Source organism: Physeter macrocephalus, chromosome 1 (assembly GCF_002837175.3).
Source record: "Physeter macrocephalus isolate SW-GA chromosome 1, ASM283717v5, whole genome shotgun sequence".
Classification (NCBI taxonomy): Eukaryota; Metazoa; Chordata; class Mammalia; order Artiodactyla; family Physeteridae; genus Physeter; species Physeter macrocephalus.
The window spans coordinates 49,301,682-49,317,006 of NC_041214.2; the positions used below are offsets into that span (position 1 = coordinate 49,301,682).

At 41.4% G+C, this 15,325-nt stretch overlaps 1 protein-coding gene across 5 annotated transcripts in view; it reads left to right on the top strand.

The window, feature by feature from the left end:
• The window catches only part of LRRC3B (leucine rich repeat containing 3B), a 101,334-nt gene that overhangs the window by 28,990 nt on the left and 57,019 nt on the right, over positions 1-15,325 (top strand). Inside the window, exon 1 of one of the 5 annotated variants that reach the window (XM_028490356.1) lies at positions 8,061-8,097. The exons of the other annotated variants lie outside the window; for them this stretch is intronic. The gene's annotated coding sequence lies outside the window, so the exon portion shown is untranslated. Of the gene's footprint in view, positions 1-8,060; positions 8,098-15,325 lie in introns of those variants that run through there. 5 annotated transcript variants of the gene reach the window in all.

Below are 15,325 nucleotides of genomic sequence, written 5' to 3' on the forward strand. Positions count from 1 at the left end.
ATAATAGCAGGCACATAGAGAATTTAAAACTAATGTGAAATGGACTCAGTTGTTTTGTTTCTTATCATCACCAAACACTAGTGCATCTAAATAATGTCAGTGATAAAATACTCTTTCTTCCCCAAACTATGTGTTGTTGTGGTTACTGTTAAATTTTAATAATATACGTAAGCTCCAAATGAGCACACTGTTATTATTATTTAATAAACGCTGTAGTCTACGTGGAAGTTAATTCCAGGGGAGAAGTCCCGGCTATGCAGACTGCTCCGGGTCATCCCGTGTGTCCCAGGACACACCCGTTCTGGGACCTTTCTCCTGCTTCAGGCACAGCTCAGGTCTCCAGAACCTTTGATATTCTTGCATTTAAATAGTAGCTTTGGAATAAACTGCAAGAACACAATGATTATAAGAATGAATGAACCTTGAGTTACATGCATTCTGTCATTCTCTGCGGCCATTTTTCATTTTTATTTGTGTTTATCGTTTGGATACTTCACGTATGTGATTTCGTTTGGTGAGGGCACATTTCATGATTATCACTGAAAATCACTTTTTCAGATAGAGGAGGGGTATGTTAAAAACGAATTACTCTGCGAGTACTATATAGTAAGAATTTCTGTGTATCAGTTGTGCTCCTTTTACTGAAGAACAGTTTCCAAAGAGGTCTCCAGAGAAGGCTCTACACAAATGTCAGAGAGGCCTTTTCTATCCAGCATCTGCAAGATGTGATCACTCCTCTCCCCTCTCCTGCCCGATCTCTAGCATTCTTACCCCAGTGAGTTTTTCTCCGTAGCACTTATCACCTCCTGATATATTATACATGAGTGTCTGTGTGTGTGTGTGTGTGTTCGCTTGTTAGTATTGTCGCCTCTGCTAGTCTCAGGTTCCATAGGGTCAGGAAATTTGTTTTATCGATGCAGTATCACAGGCGCCTGTCAGATGGTGTGGCGTGTGCTCGATGCTCAATCCATATTTGCTGAGTGAATGAATAAATGAACGAATGAGAGAAGTGTCAGAATAAATCCCACAGAGGCCTTTCGTTTATTTTCTTCTCTCCGGAGCCCATCTGAAGTGGGGAGAAGGAACAGGACTTCAGACGGGTTCCAGAAGTACCTTTTGCCGATCTTAAAGAACGTGGTTTTCTTGAGGTAGGTGGAAAATTGCCTCAGCTTCCCTCCTCATCCGTTTAACCTGTAAACCTAACTCGGAAGGTGGCAGTATAATAACTGATTCACTTTGCTGTAAAGCAGAAACTAACACACCATTGTAAAGCAATTATACTCCAATAAAGATGTTAAAAAAAAATGACCATATATTGACAATGTACTATAATTAGGCCCTTTAAAACGTCTTATCTCAATGAATTCTCAAAAAGCCAGTGTATAGATGAGAAAATGACGCCACCAGCGTGGTCATCTGGACCTGCCCGGTCCCCCCCGTCCCCAGGACCAGGGACCGGGAAGGAAGAGCAGCTGGGGCCCGCGAGGCAGAGCCCGGCCCTTCGAGGGATCCTCTCCATCTCTCACAGCCTCTGCTGCTTTGGCACCTGCTCCCGCCAGCATATGCTACCGCGAAGTGTTAGGTGTCACCGCATCACCGCACAGCTGGGAAGTGGGGCGGAAGAGAGAAGCAAAAGGAAGAGCGCAGCAGAGCCGGGGAGCGTAATGCAAGGCTTCAGAGAAGTGGGAGAGCGGTGTCAGCTCAAATCCTGCAAGACACAGAAGACGGTCCTCTGGGGACGGATGTGTAAGGAAGCCTTTATTCCAGAGAGTCACTGTGCGCAAGGAAGACGGGCCATTTTCAAACATCCATGCACTCAGTGAAGTCTGCCTCTGCAAAAGTTCTCGTTATTTTCTGTCTCACTCTTTGAATTCCTCACCCTAGAGCCCTGCTTTTTTTTTTTTTAACACTCCATAAATGTTTTAGAGATAAGTCACTTTTTTAAAAAGTGCATGCTTTTTTTAATTCCAAAGTTGAAAATTCTACTAACAAAGTGATAACAGCACTAGGGAAAGTAAACAAAGCATCTACACACAGCACTACAAAAGATTTTCCATTTTTTCTGGGTCTTTTCCTTTCCAATCATTGTCCATATGCACTCCCGCTTTTATTATGGCATATGCTTCTATCTTTAATGTGCTAGGATCTGTTTCCAGATGGAGTTGTTTCCACGGCTACCAGTACAAGCAAGGCATCACCAGGGCCAAGGATGAACTGAAGGGGTGAGAGCATCCCTGGTAGAGTCACACTTAGGGAGAGGTCTCCCCCAAACCAGAGGCTGAGCTTGTGAGATAAAAGAATGAAGGAGGTATCAGAGAAGATTCTAAGGAAGAGAGAACAAAAGGGCCTAAAAGACTGAATACAAAACATGGAACGTAGGTGGGGACAGATAAGAATGAGGGGAGGAGAACATATTAGTGGGAATTAATGAAAGGAAAATGACTTGCATCTCCCTGACATTGAGCTCGGCTGACTTGTACTAGCCACAGTCTCTATCTGGACAGTTTTTCTGTGAAATCTGGAATGTCTGTCATTTTTCTACAGGCAGAGGAATGAAAATGGCAAAGAATGATTTAAAATATTCTCAAAGATGCACTTGGATATACATGTGAGTTCAGATGTTGCAGACCTTGGTCTGTCACTAATAATGTTTTAGGAGAAACAGACATGCCATTTCTCACTGATTTCAGAACCTGGGAGGCTGAGAGAGATGGAGTATAAAACAAAACCTGTAAACTGTCAGAAGAACTCACAGAAAAAAAGCTGACAGTGTCTTTTAAACAACAGTAAGATAACCTGAAGTCTGGCAGAGATTGTGAGAGCTCTTGATCTTGATTTTAGGCTCTTAAATCATTTCTCTGGTTACAACTCATGGCCAGGTGTTAGATTTTACCATGACTTATAATGGCACCCATTTAAACTCATTCTGAACTGTTTCTTCTGGAGAACAGTCTATCCACACCTGTATGCCATGAGGGAGTTAGGCACAGCCATACTGAGAGACGCCATGTTAAAAACAATGCTTTCTCTAATCGATAGCATTTAGTTTATAGAGGTGAATTATATCATGTGGAAATCGGAGAAAAAAAATTTAGTGTCCATACTTGGTGGCACCAGATGGCTATTGTTTTTTCCATGTTTAATTAACAACCTAAAATAGCCTGCATGATACTTTTCCTAGATGTGGAAGCAGTCCAAAGCTTGGCTGAATTGTGCTGCCTTCCTGTTCCTGGTGGTCTGTTTTTAATAATGTGTACAATAATGTAATAGAGTCATGATTGAAAAGCCATCAGAGATTTGGGTGTCCTGGAACAAGACCAGAGTGGACTTAGTAAGCCCAGGCCCAGATGGGTTCAGGACACTGAAATGAATGCTCAAGTCTTTCTCGGCCATTCCATCCATGCCAAGGTGAGCAAATATGAGACTGACCATCCAGTTGTAGGGGCCTGGAGAAGATCACAAGTGTCTGTAGCGATGGTTCTCAAACTTTGCTGCAGACTGGAGTCTCCTGCAGAGGTTCTACACTCGTCCAAGGCCTGAGCTCTACTCTAGAAACCAGGATTTCTAAGCCTGGAGCTAAGGCATCAGTAGTTTAAAATATCTCCCAGGTGGTTCTGATACATGGCTATAAAATAAGGTAAGGTAGAATAATGCTCATGAGAAATGCAGATAGCTCAAGGAGTACTTCAAAGGGAAATAGCAAAGACTTCTTTGGCAGGGAGTAAGGAAGGGATGCTAGGTGGAAGGTACAACCTGGGCAAAAACAGAAATAAGAAAGCAGGTAGTGGGCCGGTGTGAAGTTCTTGTTGGCTAGAGCATGGAAGCGTAAAGGAAGAGCAGGGGAGAATGTCAGGGAGCATCAGAATATGCTGGAAAGGGGCTTGGATGCCAGGCTGATACCATCTTAGTGGAAAACTGGTATCACTATTCATACATAGAAGTTTAACCTTAGGAACCAGTACCATAAAAATAAAGTTGTTTCATGTTAGATACCATCACCTGCCAATGATTCTGTCTTTAACACCTTTAACTCTTCGCAAGAGGAGATTTGCAAGTGGTGTTAAAGATGGAATAGCACTGAGTGGGGTGGTGGCAGTGAGGAAGGAGGGGAGGGGCTGGGGGTGAGACAGCTCAGGGACAGACACACTCAGGCTTTGGCCAGTGACCCTTGTTGACTCTGCCCGGGGTGATGGGCATTTTGTCAGTGTTGCCCCAGAGAATGCAGAGTCTGCCGTGTGTCAGCTTGAATGCTGAGATACCTACAAGGGGTTGGCTGAGAAACACGGTAAAAATCACAACAGCAAATCTCTGAAAGTGCTTTCAGATCTAATCATCCGCTTTTATTCTGCCTGCAGAAAAGGCAGCTCCCAATGGTTTGATAATCCCAGGAAGAATGTACTTGTTCTCACTGTGAATGAACTGAACTGGTAACATGTCATTTAACTCAACATACTTGGATTTAGAGAGTGTCATTTTTAAAATGCAATATTGAGTAACATAAGAATTTGAAATGTCATGGAATTTGAAAACCGTGTACTGCATGGCTCTTGTTTTATATGGGCACATTTTATTTTGGTGATGGTTGGATTAGGTTTGAAGCAATGGGAAAATTGTTGTGTCCGTATGTGCGTGTGAGATGGTCACGAAGCACTAGGGTAAATGGGAATTTTCCAGAGTAAAGTTTTGAAATGGCTAGCCAAAGAAAGTAATGAAAGAAATAAGCCTGCAGTCATAGAACAAATATTATGACCCTATCTTTAAAGTCAGTGGCCAAGAGTTAAGGAGATGTAATTCTCTCTAACCCTCTGGAGTTCTCTTAAGGACTCTGGGAGGTGTAATCATGTCTGTGTTTGGGTTACATGCTGCTTTGATTACGTAGACTATTAGTAAAATCCAATGCACAGCCCCCTACGATGATGTGACTAAGCCATTTTGCTGATCGTAGATCTTACTTGGCAGGGTGACCTAGAATTATTAGTGGAAGCCGGTAGTACTGAAGACAAATACACTTCTGCTCATTTCACTAACTCATCTGTCCCAGTGGCATCAACAGCACTCACCTTTACCTTTTTAATTGTCTTAACTGTCTTTGGTAGCTGCGTCCTCTTTAGAATAACAAATGAAGAGCTGCAGTCTCTACTTCTCCACTATTAACCACCCATATTACCCTCAGCTACAATTCTACTGGTGTTGTGGTGACAGAAAAGCTCAGCAGTGCACAAGCTGAAGATGAATAATGCCTACTGGTGACCAAATATCCTTTATGTACCAGGGTCTGTGCCGAGCATGTCACTTAAGTCATGACATAGCTGAAAATTCACCATAACATTATTGCTGTTTAGTATCGCTATGTTACAGATGAGGAAACCAAGACTCAGAGAGGCTACGGGAGCAGCCAGGATTTGCGTAGCTAATAAATGATAGAGCAGGACTTCAAACTGAGGTGTGTTCACAAAGCCTGGTCTCTTCTGCTTCTCTACACCGCCTCCAAATGGCTCTGCCTGCTTGCTCGGATCCCCGAATGCCCTGAAGAATCACAGCAGGGATGGATTTGATAGTCTCTGAAGTAGAGGAGAAGGCATGGAGCTGCTGCCCCACTGAGCTGGCATTCACTACAGCTTGTGTATCACAGCCAAGAAAATCCATAACTGATCCACCAAAACATGTCATGACTCAACACAGTGAAAGTTTATTTCTTAATCACATGATTGTCCAATTTGAGGGCAATTTGAGGCTGGTGGTGAGGTGGGAAGGGGACTTTGCTCCACGCATTCAGGGACCGAGAGGGACTATGGCACTGTTATCATCCATACATAGCTTCCAAGTTTGTCACTGTTGTCTCCATTGCACTCAGCCAGGAGCAGAGCAGGCTTAGAGGTGTGTACCTGGGAGACTTTTACGGACCAAGCCTTGGAAGAGGCATACATGCCTTGCACTCCCATTTCATTGGCTAGAATTCGGTTGCATGGCTATCGCTAATTGCAAAGAAGGCTGTGAAATATAGTCAAGCCAGGTATGCAAGAAGAAGAGGAAATAGATTTTAGAGAGTATTCATACCAGGGAAGAAGAAGAAAGCTCCCGTCAGGAATCCAAAGATTGAGGTTTCAGTCCTGATGACCCATTGTAGAGCCACTTGATAAGTTTTTCATCTGAAAATCAGAATCACTGTCCCCTGCTGCTTTCTACTCCATAGGATAATTTAAGATCGAAATTAAAATTAAATAAGATATGTGGGCATGCTTTATAAGCAACCTAAGACTTAGCATGGGCAAGTAGACAAAGTTCTAGACTGGAACATGGAATCCAAGTTGATATTCTTTTTTCCACTACTCCGTGGCCATGCAAGCATGACTCACTCATTTGAGGTCTCTGAGCTGGAAAGCCTTTTCTGTTAAGTTAGAAGGAAAAGCACTTACCTTACCTTCTTTATAGGGATCCAGAGCATATACAAATCAGCAGCCTGTGCAAAAGTGTTTGAAAGTCATTAAATGTCAATTTTTTTTTTTTTATATCACTGGGGACTATTTTACTTGGAGAGTGCTTTCTGAACCCAAACTCCCTGCTTTATCCTCTCCTCCTGACTGAATGAAGTAGGACATTTATGCACAAAATAATATTTTCTTCAAAAAATCGAAATAGATGTCTCAGCACACACCATGAGTGACCATAAACTTCAGAGGGAACAGCCTGAATCACCTCCATGTTTGAAATTCCCATCATGCCAAGTGTGTATAGTCCCTGCCCAATTGATACTCACTGAATTACATCCAAGTTTCTTTCTTTTTCTCTTTTTACAAACAAGTCAAATGTAAATAGTGTGTCTTTTTTGTTTTTTTTTATATATTGGAGTACAGCTGATTAACAATGTTGTGTTAGTTTCAGGCGTACAGCAAAGAGATTCAGTTTTACATATACATGTATCTATTCTTTTTCAAATTCTTTTCCCATTTAGGTGATTACAGAATATTGAGTAGAGTTCCCTGTGCTGTACAGTAGATCCTTGTTGGTTATCTATTTTGAATATAGTAGTGGGAATCTAAATTTAAAAAATTAAAAAATGATACAAATGAACTTATTTATAAAACAGAAACAGACTCACAGACTTAGAAAACAAACTTATGGTTACCAAAGGGGAAAGGTGGGGGGAGGGGGTTAAATTGGGAGTTTGGGACTGATACATTCACGTTTCTTATTTATTTATTTATTTATTTATTTACTTTTGGCTGCGTTGGGTCTTCATTGCTGTGTGCGGACTTTAGTTGCGGTGAGCGGGGGCTACTCTTCGTTGCAGCGCACAGTCTTCTCATTGCGGTGGCTTCTCTTGTGTGGAGCACGGGCTCTAGGTGCGCGGGCTTCAGTAGTTGTGGCGCGCAGGCTCAGTAGTTGTGGCTCGTGGGCTCTAGAGTGCAGGCTCAGTCATTGTGGCACGTGGGCTCAGTAGTTGTGGCACGCGGGCTCAGTAGTTGTGGCACGCAGGCTCAGTCGTTGTGGTGCACGGGCCTAGCCGCTCCGCGGCATGTGGGATCTTCCTGGACTGGGGCTTGAACCCGTGTCCCCTGCATCAGCAGGTGGACTCTCAACCTCTGCTCCACCAGGGAAGCCCCTGAAGTTTCAAATAGACTATCTGGCCAAAGACAAAGTGACCAAGGGGCCAGCACAGTAATAGTTAGTGACACTGGCAGTAATGTGAAGCTCTCCTGCTGCCATTCTGTCTTCGAAGGGAGGGTTTATCCTGACTGATCACATTCCAACTTTCTTATATGCTAAGTCACTTCTCTGAATATGATAACAGTCACTTAAACAGACTCATACTTTCTTTCTGCATTGAGTGGTTCCAGAATTAGAGTGATTCATTAAGTTATCTCCCTTTCCCTCTTTTATGTCTCTTGTTGGAGTCTCTTGAAACTTCTTAATTTCAGCCAAGGCGCTGATTTCCTTCCAGGTTGCCTTCTGAGCCGAGTCGTGCAGAGAGATGATCGTCTGGCCTGCCTTCTCATTCACTTCTGGGCTCAGTCAGCTATGAACCGACAGGCAGAGCTTACTCTGCTAATTGTGGCATGGGATGATTCACTCTTCCATTTTTCTGGGTTGTTGCAGGTGAGGCTGCATCTACTTTTTTCAAGCTTTAATAAGCAACAAGAGACACTAGAGAAAATCAGGAAAGGACTGGCTGCCTTTAGTTTTAGAATGGTTGCCGGAGTGTAGCACTGATGATCCAACTTAGGCTAATCTTGACTTTATCCATCCACGGAACAACTAGCAGCATGTCATTCTGTAAATGACCCCTCCAAGAAAAGAGAAATTGCAAATAAAGCACTTGCAGAGAGGGAACTCTGTGCTTCTCAAACTTTCATGTACACAGGAATCACCTGGGATTTTCCTACCATGAAGATCCTGATGCATTCGACCTGAAGTGGGACCAGGGGTTTGGCATTTCCAACAAGCTCCCCAGGGATGCTGCTGGTCCAGCTACCACACTTTGAGGAGGGAGAAGAGTTGTTGAGGAAGGGCCCATTCATACCAAGGCCTCATTCTTCATACATATTTTCAGATGATGTAGTTTCTGTAATAAGGAGTAGTATCCAGCCTGCACTTGTAGAAACAGATAAGAAATTGCAATCAGGAGGAAAGTGGGATCTTTTATGTCTTTTCAATCTACAGTATTTTACAGAGTTCCTCCTCTGGGTCATTGTGAATTTGCATAAGTTAGGCAGCTCCAATTCTAAGATTGCATTTACACTGACAGTGAACAGGAAGGTAACATCCCATTCCATCTGAGTGATGGTATGGGCGTCACTACTACTAATTACCCGGCAGAAGGGATACTTAACTATAAAAGCAGGGATGTATCAGGATCACAGGAAATTAAGGATCTGGGTTGGGCTCAGATGCTAACTTGCTAATAATTTTGCACAGACATTGGGAGTTTTGGGATATCCAAAAATAAATGTTGGGAACATGACTTTACAAATATATTTGTATGTTTATAAGAGGAGGTGGAACCAGATACCTGTACTTTATTAATAACAACCACATGTATGGTGCTTCCTGGGTGCCGAGCACTTTGCAAATATCAACTCATTTCATTCTGACAACAACCTTATGAAGTAGGTACTGTTATTGACTCTATAGATAAAGAAATTGAGTCACAGAAAGGTTAAGTACATTCTCCAAATCACCAGTGTTCAGGTTTTGAATCTGGGTAGACTGGCTCTTATCATGCTTTTCCTGGACCCACATACCATGAGGACATGTGAGTTCAAGTTCAGACTCTGCCATTTGTACTTGCCCTTGAATAAGCTCTCTAGTCTCTCTGTCCTCATGATGCCCTGGGAACCTCTCAGGACTGTTGGGAAGTTGAAATAAGACAATGAATGTGAAATGTTATAAATTATATACAACTGTACAGACAGATTCAAAGATTAGATGGATGCATTTGATTACTATTGTTATATTTTGAATAATATTGTGTAAATAGCCAACTTATGTTTCTTTAGTCTCTATGTTTATATTTCTGCTGCTTCCTCAGAAGAACTAGTTTTGCCAGGACCCTTAAACGAAAAGCAACAACAACAAAAATATTTTTGGATTTGTTTTCTTAGATTTTCTGAAAATAGACTATTCTGTAGAGGCTAAAAAGCAGTTGACGGCCTATCAGCTGATTTCATTCATTCCTATTTTGTGATATTATTCCCTGGAGGTACTTCTCCGAAGTGTTAGCCCATCTGGATTGAAATGATTTTCCAACGCCTCTTGCATTTACTTCTTCATTTGGAAAGGTGTTTTGTGATGAAATCAATTTCACCCTAGAACTTTGCACTTGGATGTGGATCATTATTTTTTTGTTACCTTGTCTTATCCCAGCATAGTTATCATTCTTCAAAAACCCTCACTTTTCTTAGAGTTTTAATGTTCCAGATGCACACATTTTTCTCCCTCTGAATCTTAGCGGGAATTAATATAGGGTTTCCCTCAGCCCAAGAATTCAGGGGACTTATGAAAATATGGAACTGTGAGAAGGAAGGATGACGGGGCTTTGCTTGTGTTGCTGGGGCCAGGATTTCTATGTCTCTGGCGCCTGGATGCAGGTGATGGAAGTGCCTCCTATTTATTAAATTATGAAAATTATAATTAGAGATGAATTTTCTTTTTGTCAGAAATCCATGGAAGTAAATTATTTTATTTTATTTTTAAAATTTTTATTTTATGTTGGAGTATAGTTGATTAACAATGTTGTGTTAGTTTCAGGTGTACAGCAAAGTGATTCAGTTATACATATACATATATCTATTATTTTTCAAATTTTTTCCCGTTTAGGTGATTACAGAATATTGAATAGAGTTCCCTGTGCTATACAGTAGGTCCTTGTTGGTTATCTGTTTTAAATATAGTAGTATGTATATGTCAATCCCAAACTCCCAATTTATCCTTCCCCCATGAAAGCAAGTAAAGTTTAAAGCAGAACTTGATTCTATTTCATTCATTTTAGCCAGTCAGAATCTGTTTCGTTTTCGGCAACAGATCATGATAAGTCTTTCAGAGTAAATATTAGAGCTGGATACAGTTAGCTCTCTTAAATAAATTAGCAAATTCAAACCAGAACAAAGATGCAGTGAGTTTTATGCATGCAAATAGGTAACATTTTAAAGCTGATTTAATAAAAGGAGAAGCGTCAGACAATTGCATCATCATTTTCTTTTAACTGTGGCTTCTAAGATAGGGTTCATTTACGTTTCTGGAGTGGCTGGTATAAGCAACTCCAGTAGTTAATATGTGTATGTCTTCCAGAACGTTGCTTGTCTTCTCCAGTATTGTTCTAGAGCAAACATTGATAGAGAAGGATGGTCTGTGAGGACCAGCGACTTCCAGGATATCTAGGTGTGTATTTCTGGTATCAAAATATGCAGACAATATAGAGTGTAGTCAAAGAGGCAGACCTTGAGGTCAGAGAGTATGCAGCTCCATTTCTTAGCTGTGTGACCCTGAGTGAGTCACTTATCTTGCCTAAGCGTCTGTTTCCTCATCCATACAAGGGGGATTATAGTAGTACCGACCTCAGGGCTTTGTGGTGTGTGACATATCATATATTTCTTAAAAAACAAAATTGTTAAGATGAGTTAATTTTGGAAAAGAATCTGAAAAAGAAATGAATATAGGTATGTGTATAACTGAGTCACTTTGCTGTACACCTGAAACTAACACAAAATTGTAAATCAACTATACTCCAAGAAAATTTTTAAAATGCTTCTTACTCCAGGGAGCCTATTCTTCTCTCCAAAAAAAAAAAGTTAACTTTGATATGAATTTATCTTTGACCTACCATTAATGCATGTGGGATCCTAACAGCTCCAATAAATCTTCTTAGACCTTTGAACAATTTCAAGAACACCCTGAATGGATTATGAGTGTCTTTCAAACAAACCCATAGAAATGCTGACCCCAGAGCTGGGTGCATCTTTAATTGAAATCCCCTCACTACACACACACACACACACACACACACACACACACACACACACACACACACACACACACACACCCATGTATATATTGGCCTTTGTTTAGGGGAAGGTCTTGTGCGAACAGCATGTGAAATGTTATAGCTTCTACTATGGAGCCAAAAGGGTAATTCCTCTCTGAAGACTACACTTACTACCCACAGAACTAGTATAAGTTCCTACACTTCATCCGAAGCACACTACTGTTTTCAATTCATTTTGTTATTACATGGTTATTTAAAGTAAATTGGGAAAATACTAATAAATAGGAGGATGAAGAAATGACACTCAAAATCTCAATCCTCACCCCTGAATACTGTTAATATTTTGGTGATTTTTATGACTTTAGGTGGTTTTTTGTTTTTATTTGTGATCATACTATACAGGCAATTTTATATCTTTCCTTTAATTTATATATATAAATACATTATTGCAAAGTTTTTATAACATAATTTTAATGGCTGTGTAACATCACCCTGAATGATGTGTTGTTGATTATCTAGCCAACTTTGTAAACATTTATGCTTCCCCCGGTGATTGCTGTCATACACACTGCTGCCATGAATGTCTCTGTAAATACTGATGCTGTGGCATTTATGGCAGTGGTCACCCGAGCCCTGCGTGCACCAAACCTGTGACAGTCGTCAGAGTTGGAACTCGTGAAGCCAAATCTGGCCCTCATACCCTGACGAATTGAATCTCAGAGACAGAGGTTTGGGTGAAGTAGAAAAGAATAGCTTTATTGCTTTGCAAGGAAAAGGGGGCCACAGGTGTGCCCCCTTTGAGGAGTGCCTTCAAAACTGTGTGTCCCAACTTGGAGGGGGTAGTGAGGAGTTTTATAACAATGGTTCAAAGAGGAGGGTGTGGTCAGCTCGTGGACATTCTTGTGATTGGTTGGTGGGGAGGTAAGCGGGAGTCGGCATCATCAACCTTCTTGTTCCAACAGGTCTGGGGTCTACATGCCTGTGGGCAGCATACCTTTAACTTCTCCCACCTGGTGGGTGTTTCAATATCTGCAAAACAGCTTAAAGATATTGTGATGTGTATCCCTTGAGGGGGGACCAGCGCCCTGCCCTGCCCCAAGGCTGCACTCTTGTGTCTTGACTGGTGCTCCCTTATCTCTGCATCCCCTCCCTTCCCTGATTAGCAACCGTTTGAACCTGCCCTTTGGAACTCAGGGGAGGTCATGGAGGCTGAATGAAACCTATTTCCTGCAAACAAGAAATGGGGGACGCAGAAAGGCTTTTGTGCCCAGGAGCCCCACAGGGTCCTGCTCGGTTTCACCTGGTTGATGCAGCCACCATCAATTTCTTACACTGCATTTCCTGATATTCTTAGATTCCTCAGCCTCAAGATCAAAGTCCAGAGTGGGTCTCAGACATTTCAGTTCTTTTGAAAGCCTGGAAGGTCAGGAAAGTGCAGAAAGGTTCAGCATGGTGAGAGGGTATTAATACCGCTCAGATAAATTGTGCTGATCACTATGTTCCTGGGGTTACAGGTGCTGTCCTTGTGACCCCCTCAGAAACTTCTAGTAATTATCTGAGGATCCTGTGGCTCCTCTGAGAAATGCTATTGTCCTTAACATATCTCCCCAGCATTCCCTTGTCTGTCCCAGCAAGCAGTCATACTCACCTCACCTTGAAAGAAATAAACATTTCAGGTCTTTTCATGAAAGTCTTCCTTTATCCATCTCTTGAATTAGATAATTAAGTCCTTTCTTCTAGCTATTAAAGTTAGCCTGTCCTATCTTTTTTTTTATACGTCACTGTAGTCAGTTTAATTCATTACTGTTCTTAGACTCTCTGCCATGCCCTAATCATACTCCACATTCTGGGATTTATGGAGTTTAATACAAGGAAAACATTCTTGTTTGCTAGGACTGATTGTCATCTGATAGACGTGGTACCAACATACCAATTGCTGAAATATTGAAATGCATTAGTACAGATTAATAGTTTCTGCCACTATGTCCCCTTAAAGGGCCCCCATTCACCCCTGAACTTCCTCCCACTCCCACTATGCCCTGGCAAAGCCCAGCCCCCTCTCTGAAACGTCTCTGCCATCCAGCTCCTCAGTGATGCTATACAGTAGATCCCCTAATACAAACCTTCAAGTTATGAACTTTCACAGATGTGAACGTGAGTTTGCATGTCCAATCACGTAAGTTAGTTCACATGTCTGGTGTATATTGTCACATGTGTGCATCCTCTACAAGTGGTTGTGCTTCTGTGTACTTTACTGTACAGTGCTGTAGAGAGCACAGTAGTACAGTATCTTTATTTCAAGCCCAGAACCTGTGCCATCCACATCAGGCGTGAGTGACACTGCAGCTTTCCCTCCGTCCCCTATTGCTAACGATCCTCACCTCTGCCATCTCACACCTGCCCTCCCTCCTCCAGCCAGTAACTCTTCTTCTTCTTCTTCTTTTTTTTTTTGCGTGCCTGGTCCTTGTTTTCCAGCCCAATGGTCACTTCCTAATGAATACTTTTTTTAAAAAATTTAATTTTATTTATTTATTTTTTATACAGCAGGTTCTTATTAGTTCTCTATTTTATACATATTAGTGTATACATGTCAATCCCAATCTCCCAATTCATCCCACACCCCCCATCACCACTTTCCCCCCTTGGTGTCCATACGATTGTTCCCTACATCTGTGTCTCAATTTCTGCCCTGCAAACTGGTTCATCTGTACCATTTTTCTAGATTCCACATACATGCGTTAATATACGATATTTGTTTTTCTCTTTCTGACTTACTTCACTCTGTATGACACTCTTTAGATCCATCCACATCTCTACAAATGACCCAATTTTCTTCCTTTTTATGGCTGAGTAATATTCCATTGTATATATGTACCACATCTTCTTTATCCATTCGTCTGTCGATGGACATTTAGGTTGCTTCCATGACCTGGCTATTGTAAATAGGGCTGCAATGAACACTGGGGTGCATGTGTCTGTTTGAATTATGGTTTTCTCTGGCTATATGCCCAGTAGTGGGATTTCTGGGTCATATGATAATTCTATGTTTAGGTTTTTAAGGAACCTCCATACTGTTCTCCATAGTGGCTGTATCAATGTACATTCCCACCAACAGTGCAAGAGGGTTCCCTTTTCTCCACACCCTCTCCAGCATTTGTTGTTTGTAGATTTTCTGATGATGCCCATTTTAACTGGTGTGAGGTGATACCTCATTGTAGTTTTGATTTGCACTTCTCTAATAATTAGTGGTGTTGAGCAGATTTTCATGTGATTCTTGGTGATCTGTATGTCCTCTTTGGAGAAATATCTATTTAGGTCTTCTGCCCATTTTGTGATTGGGTTGTTTGTGTGTATGGTGTTAGGGAGTGTTCTAATTTCATTCTTTTACATGTAGCTTTCCAATTTTCCCAGCACCACTTATTGAAGAGTGTCCACTGGTAATTTGATAGGGATTGCATTGAATCTGTAGATTGCTTTGGGTAATACAGTTTATCACAATATTGATTCTTCCAGTCCAGAACATAGTATATCTCTCCATCTCTTTCTGTTATCTTTGATTTCTTTCATCAGTGTCTTATAGTTTTCTGAGTACAGGTCTTTTACCTCCTTAGGTAGGTTTATTCCTAGGTATTTTATTCTTTTTGTTGCAAGGGTGAATGGGATTGTTTCCTTAATTTCTCTTTCTGATCTTTCGTTGTTAGTGTATAGGAAAGCAAGAGATTTCTGTGCATTAGTTTTGTATCCTGCAACTTTACCAAATTCATTGATTCGCTCTCGTAGTTTTCTGGTGGCATCTTTAGGATTCTCTATGTATAATATCATGTCATCTGCAAACAGTTACAG